Source organism: Epinephelus moara, chromosome 5 (genome assembly GCF_006386435.1).
Source record: "Epinephelus moara isolate mb chromosome 5, YSFRI_EMoa_1.0, whole genome shotgun sequence".
NCBI classification, from domain to species: domain Eukaryota; kingdom Metazoa; phylum Chordata; class Actinopteri; order Perciformes; family Serranidae; genus Epinephelus; species Epinephelus moara.
This window is the reverse complement of record NC_065510.1, coordinates 43,248,560-43,255,310: the sequence shown is the minus strand read 5'-3', so window position 1 is coordinate 43,255,310 and position 6,751 is coordinate 43,248,560. Positions and strand designations below refer to the sequence as shown.

At 40.6% G+C, this 6,751-nt stretch overlaps 1 protein-coding gene across 1 annotated transcript in view; it reads right to left on the bottom strand.

Moving 5' to 3' along the window:
• Positions 1–4,214, bottom strand: part of LOC126390103 (FERM and PDZ domain-containing protein 1) — a 69,090-nt gene extending 64,876 nt beyond the window's left edge. Inside the window, exon 1 of the mRNA XM_050044232.1 lies at positions 3,087–4,214. The gene's annotated coding sequence lies outside the window, so the exon portion shown is untranslated. The remainder of the gene's footprint in view (positions 1–3,086) is intronic.
• Between the last annotated feature and the right edge of the window lie 2,537 nt (positions 4,215–6,751).

The following is a 6,751-nucleotide window of genomic DNA, read 5'->3' as shown; positions in this document are numbered from 1 at the left end:
GTTACTGTCATTAGCATCAAGCTAGCAAACAATGTTACATCCTCACGGTCGGATATAAAGTAATAACATTAACAAATAGCAACAGGGCTTTTACTCACCACAACTGCAGAGGCTCCCAGCTTCATTTGAAACAAACTACATTATAGACAGTCCGTTATTTATTAATCCCTCTGTGTGTTTATATATTTACTTTTTATCCGTTCCGTTGTCTTTGTAAAGTTAACATATCGCACCGTCATTTCAAACTCAACACAAATTAAAAGCCCCTTATAACCTCGGCTAGAAAATCCCTCCATTTTCTAAATAGACTTTTATTCTGAAACATTTGTCAGAACTTCCTGTGGAAGATACAGTAGCTTGATAGTTTACTTATGGCGCTTCAAATGTAGCTCCTGCCATCTGCTGACGCTTTTAGGTGACTACAACAACATGTCGGTTGGCACATGAACAGACACAGTTCTGGCAGTGACTCAAATAATAATCAAAGTAATAAAAACAGGACAAGAATAACCCGATGACATCACACACACCGTGAAAGACGACCGGGGATAATTGGTGAGTACCAGCGTGTAGCTTGTACCAGGCATAATGCAAGTCCTGAGTCTGAAATATGTCTGTCAGCGAGTCCTACTCCACCTGTTTAGACTCCGCCGTAGACAACGGCAGCATTTCTCCGAACACGGGGCGAGCCACAAGCTCCGTGGCTTCTTTCAGACTGATAGGTTTAACGTTATCTCCGTTATTAGAACCAAACGACAGCCGTTGCTGTTTCGGAGCTGAAGGACCAGCGTTCTAAAAGTAACGGAAGTAACTGATGTCTTGTTTGAAAATGTACTTAAGTATTTAATTACTCAAACAGCAAACTAACGCGTTAGGTTACTCGTTACTGCAAAAACTAATCAAAGTACTCTAACGCGTTACTTTGTAGCGCGTTATACCCAACTCTGATTATAATATTATTACTTTCATTAATGTTGTTGTAAGCTACTGTCATAACCGTCTGTCCTGCATCTCTCTCTGTCTCTAACTCTCTTTCTGTCTCATTGTGTCATGCGGATTACTGTTAATTTATTATGCTGATCTGTTCTGTACGACATCTATTGCACGTCTGTCCATCCTGGAAGAGGGATCCCTCCTCAGTTGCTCTTCCTGAGCTTTCTACCATTTTTTTCCCCCATTAAAGGGTTTTTTTGGGGAGTATTTCCTTATCCGCTGTGAGGGTCCTAAGGACAGAGGGATGTCGTATGCTGTAAAGCCCTGTGAGGCAAATTGTGATTTGTGATATTCGGCTTTATAAATAAAATTGATTGATTGATTGATTGATTGATAGGTAGGTGTGTAATTCCAGTAACACCCCTGAACATATCAGAATTTGTGGAGGTTAAATCTGAAAGCAAAAGAAAGGTAACTGAATCAGCAGGCAGGTATTAGTTTATTGCCTGTCTCCATCAATAAGAACTGATGGATAGCCTCTGATGGGCCTACTGCACTAAAAGCGCTTAAAGAACTATTTCTGCTGTTGTCGGAAAACCCTTTAATCAGTCGTTTCAGACTGAAGCCAAACTGGCTGAAAGTGCTGGCTATATGGCAAAGGAGATTAGGGTAGACCTAAACCCTTTTAGACCTCATTACAGCAGTTCCTCCTGACCGCTTTAGTTTCTGAATCACCAATTTATCATAATAAGTCAGGTAAGTCAGGGTTTTTGTTTGTTTGTTTAGTGGCTTTAACAGTTTTTTTTTAATATTCCTTTGCCTCTAATTTTCAGATGCCTTAACATCTTAACAAATTGAGGCGCTGACTGTGAAGAGGGAGCAGAGGGAGATCTGGTTACATCAGGTAAGCTTAAGCTCAGCAGTCTGCAGTTTCATGTTGAGCACTTTTTAAACATTAGTTCTGAAAAGTGCTATACCAATTAACTTTACTATCATTATTAATAATGCAGTGCCAAAGGGCCTTACAAGGATCTCCACACACATATGTCTGAATGCGTGCAGTCGTGGGTGTGTGTGTGTACTGTATGTTTGTGTGCACACAGTTCGGGGTTGACAGACACACCCTGAGTTTTCGCTTAGTATTAAACTTGACAAATACGAAGCATCAAAAATGTAGCCGAGCCTAAAAATAACATCATAAATTAGTAAAGCCAGGGAGGGCCTTTAGAAAGCAGCCAGCCTCATATTCTTCTTCTTCTTCTTCTTCTGTTTCAATTCTACACTAAGTGTCAGGGCTCGCTTTGTATTCACGTCTCCTCTAAAACACAGATCCATGTACACACTGTCACATCCTCAGATGTGGGCACATACATTTAACATGCAGATGGGGTCAAACCACACACACAGCAGCAGACTGTGCCTCTTGTTGGCATGTTATAATAGCATCAACACAGTGTGCTGTGTTTCAGGAGGCTGAAGCATGATGCAGCAAAATATCTGGAGCAACATAACACTGTAAAATGCATGTAGTAGTGTGTATCTGTGTGCACGTGCATGTTTGAGTGTGCGGTTGTGCATGTTCCTGGTTGCAGTGATGCATTAGTAAAACACATTTTGATTTCACACAGACTGCGTACTGTTAGTCTATTCATCAATTCTTTAGCAGAAGTTGAATATAGAAAATGACTGAGTCATTTGGTTTAGAGGGAAGCAGGGAATGCCTCAGTCTGTTTGACTCAAGTAAGACATTGTGAGGCACTGATAGTACCTTCCAGTCCTTTCTACACTTGCACAATCTGCCTCCTCCCCCCATATACACCCATTCTTCATCATATGATTTAGGTAGATTTAAACAGGTAAAGTCGTAAATGGGTGCTAACTTTACCTGGACTCCTAGCTGGACTACTTGTGTAGAGTGCTCACTGACGATAGGTTGCTCAATAAAGCCCAAGTATTGACAAGGCTTTAATGATAAATGTTGAGATGACTTTTCTCAATTGGGGCATACTAAGCACCGTCAATTGCTCTGCTAGCTTGCAGTGAGGCACTAAGGGGAAACAAACACAGTTTCAATCGACAGATATCTATTTTTGGCACTTTATGCCTGGTTGTTGTTCAGTCTACTTGGCTGTATTATAATGAAGTGTAAAGACCTTACTGGGTAGCGGGTGTCTCCACTCTAATCCCCCCTGAGCGCAGCGCGAGCCGTCCTCATCGTCCTGGGGGTGGAACAACTTCGAAAAAGCGCAGCACCTTCCTCGGACACTAAGTCGCTTAATCCATATCACCTGGCGTTTAGGCAGCAAGAGGAGCACGGCGCGAGATCTCTTATAGAAAAGTGCTTTTCAATAAAGTCCCAGTGCAGGTGAGCGCGCGAGGTGGAGACGAGTGAGGCGCACACGGTTTAGGCGACGGTAATCCTCTCTCTCTCTCTCTCTCTCTCTCTCTCTCTCTCTCTCTCTCTCTCTCTTACACTCACGCGCGCGCGCACAAAGTTTTAACAGTGATTCGACGGTGATAGGTCCTTCGCTTCATAGAGAGAAAACATACAATGGAGACGAAAACACACCGCGAGCTCACCGTTGTTTACACACCTGCATCTCTCGCGCTCTGCTTGTGTCTACTCGAATCGTAATGCATGTGCTCGCGTGCGTGCGTGACTGTGAGACCGCGAGAACCGTATATCCGTGCTATCGCACGAGACCTAATGCTGATGTACACAGTATCCTACTCATACATTTCCTTGCTTCAGCACCGCACACAAAAAATGCAATTAAGTGGTACAGGTATGTTAGATAGATAGATAGATAGATAGATAGATAGATAGATAGATAGAAACACTGTTTATTGAACTGTGTCGCCTCCTACCGGCGTCAATATTTTACTGCTATTTAGAGCTATTCACTACAGCAGGGATCCTCAGCTTGCTTTGCCTGGGGGCCTCTTTTGCAAATTGACAGGAGGCTAGGGGCCAGTTAATCAACAAACATTAACAATAGGCTATTCATCAGTATATACAAGGACAGTGAGAGCTTAGCCTGGGCCCGGGCCGCTGCAGCAACAGCCTTGTATATGGGGCGCCTGCTCTACCACTAAGCCACCGACACCCCAGCCTGGGCATCTTTGATGCTATTTTATGCACTCTGGGACCTTATTTAGCCTACATTCAAAGTACAAAACAATTTGCAGGCCAGATTGTTAATAAGTTGAGTATCACTGCACTACTGTATGCTCAAATATATTATAGCTAGGGGTGGGTGATGGTGGGTATTAAGGTTCTTATTATATAAATTATTATAATGCAAATACAATTCAAAAAAAAAATTAAAAAGAAAAAAAAAAGAAAAGAAAAATGACTAAAGAGAGAAACTCTAAAACTTTATCTTAAATATAAAAGATGTTGACATGTTGACTTTGGGGACATAACGTAAAAAAAATCGGAATATATCCTTATTTATCTTATCACAATACTCATTATATCGCAAAACATTTTCATTTGCTATAAGGTTTTATTGTGAAATACATATCGTGATAATATTGTATCGTGGCTTACTGTATGTCAGTTTGTTATTTATGTTTGGATGTTATTCACGGGATGACATAAGTTTCTGTTTCATCACATAACCACTAACTGGCATACTGAAAACCTTTATTCCAAATTAGATGTGTTGGCTGGTTCCTTTGTCTCTGTGCAAAAAAAAAGGGGAGCTGTCATGTATTGTGTGCTGTGTGCACTGTAGGCCCAACATGTTGCTCAACATGTGGCTCAACATAGCTAGTGCTCGTACAGGTGGTTGTCATCAAAAAGCAATGGGTCTGACCTGTCCCGAAGCACTCTCTCCCGTCGGAATGCCCTTTGCAGAATTAGTGCCTCTTCATCCAAAACATCATTCAAGAATGGACACGCCATTGTAAAGGAAGAAACACAAACATGTGCATGGGACTTTATATATTGCCCTCATCACTGACTTCATTGAAGACACCTGCCAGTGCTTATCACACGAATAATTATGACAAAAATAATGTTTTAAATGTTTAATGTTTTTTTTCATTATTGTAGGCTAAATGTATTTTGTTTGTTTAAAAATGGGGCAAATACGTACATAAGAACATGGAATAACTGTAAAACACATTGATTTCCGATTGCAGTGACAGCTGACTGGACAGATAAGGCACCAGGATAAACTAAGCCTGGCTACAGAATAAATCTCCATGGTAACATATGTGTCTCTGCTTTCGTCGGTTGCAGGAAGTTGTATAAAAAAGGTGATTTAGATGAAATCTCAATCACTATCAAAATACAGTTAATCTATCTTGTCAGAATATATAAGTAATTAGGGATGGACAATATTGGAAATTTTACTGATATCCAATATAATAGATAACTGATACAAATATTGATATATCCACTTGTTTCCCCACCTAATTTTAGCGATCATCAAGTCTCTTTTGTAGTGGAATTAGCATCATATTATGCATGCATACTCTTATCATGATGACCCACCAGCAGATGGAGACATGAAATAGAATACTTTTTAATGTAGGCCTATGTTATATTCATTCATTGTACAAAATAGGAAAATGCATGTTGGCCAATTCTAAGAGTTAATTTTAAAATGAATATCGGCCATTACCAATGACGTGTTGATATTATCGTGCATCCCTACAAGTCATGATTAGATGACAATCTGTGGTAGTCAATGAATGTATCAAGAATGTGCATAGTGATTTGACATTACAGAACAGAATGATAACATTACAATTAGATAGGACAGGGGTCTTTAATGTAGCCTATTTCAGGCCAACAATCAGTGGGCTGAAAGCATAGGCGTAGTTTTAGGTATGGACGCTATGGACATACCAAACCAAAAATAATGCTGAGTGAAAACTGTAGCCTTCTTCGCAAAATCACCATTTTAGAATTACCATTCATTCACGACTTGCGAAACCTTATCTGGCCTGGTTGACAGCTGCGTTCAGCAAGCTATCCAATCAACAGCCTACTTCTCCTATACTCGACCAGCGTACCTGACGCTGACAGGCTGTCAGTGTTATGAGATGAGAGCCCCGCAGCTCAGAGTCAAAGCACAATCGACCGGCAACAGCGAGGATTTTGATTAGGCAGCAAGTAAGATTTAAGTTATTGAAAATAGGGAATAAAATGTTGAACGACTGTTGTACAGAGTTGTATCAATGCTAATAGTTTAGTTTGCGTCCTAAATGCCTATGTAAACTGTAACGTTGCTAGCCGGTGGTACAGCTAGTCAGAGAGCTAGCACTAGCTACTGTAGCTAGCTATTAGCTAATAGGTCCCGTAACGTTTGCTGAGGCAGAGATAAGGTGTTGTCATGGTGTCATAACAGTTGCCTTTAGCTAGTAATAAATCACTTTTGGTATTTAACTTTAGAAATAACTGTTGCAAACTCCTAGGTAAGGTTTAAGCAATGACTAGGTTCACTCGCCCACTGAATTGCGTCTGGTAGACGTCTGGTTTGTTTATGCAATTCAATTGATGTCTGTGACTGCGGAATAACTAGTCCAACGTAATTATGTTCATAATACATAGGCTACACAGAATAGGATGTAGGCTCCACAGAAAAGAGTGTTTCTGTCTGCAAGTAGTTTGATATTGTCAATCAATTTCCCTTTTATGATAGTTTTTTTTGCCAAAGCAGCAGAAAGGAAAGATCAGGAGAGGCAGGAGTCTGGAGATGCATCAGGGTTACAGGTGAGATTAGAGTCTGACTCATATCTGAGTCTGACTATATCATCTGTAGGCCAAATGCATCAGTTCAGAAAGCTGATTAAAGAAACAGTC